General features: G+C 45.7%; 2 protein-coding genes across 4 annotated transcripts in view; one reads left to right on the forward strand and one right to left on the reverse strand.

Annotated features, from left to right (window-relative positions):
* Nucleotides 1-519, reverse strand: part of Pigbos1 (PIGB opposite strand 1) — a 26,137-nt gene that overhangs the window by 12,745 nt on the left and 12,873 nt on the right. The window lies entirely within an intron of this gene.
* Pigb (phosphatidylinositol glycan anchor biosynthesis class B) overlaps nt 1-519 on the forward strand; it is a 17,845-nt gene that overhangs the window by 7,229 nt on the left and 10,097 nt on the right. The window lies entirely within an intron of this gene.

Raw genomic sequence — 519 nt, forward strand, 5'->3', positions numbered from 1 at the left:
GGAAGCCCACAAACAAGCCAGTGCACCTCAGTCTTCTTGCACCAAGATTTTCCTTTCCTTAAGACACTGTGTAGTCCAGGCTATCCTGAAACTCACTATGTAGACCAGGGTTGACCTGCTTTTGCCTCCCAAGTGCTGGGACTAATGGTGTATGCTACCACCATGCTCCATTAAGGTCATTTCTGCATTCGATTTGGGTAAATGTTGGAGGCTACTATAAGTGAAAAAGGCAGTTTGTGGGGATGGGCTGTTTTGTTGTGCTCTATAACCTGAGGGCTCTAACTCCCTGTTTTATAGTCTTTTATTACCAAGATGAGGCCTCGCTGGGCCCTATCCTCTGGTTTCACTACTGATTACTCTACTTTCTGTGTGTCACATTCAGTTTGAGAAACTCTGGGTAGGTCTGTGAAAGATCACTGACCCTATCTGGACATGGTGGTCACACATTTATGTAATGCCAACCCTGGGAGGCAGAGGCAGGAGGATCAGGAGTTAAAGTCACCATCTTTTTTTGTTTTG

This window comes from Microtus ochrogaster, chromosome 5, assembly GCF_000317375.1.
Source record: "Microtus ochrogaster isolate Prairie Vole_2 chromosome 5, MicOch1.0, whole genome shotgun sequence".
Classification (NCBI taxonomy): Eukaryota; Metazoa; Chordata; class Mammalia; order Rodentia; family Cricetidae; genus Microtus; species Microtus ochrogaster.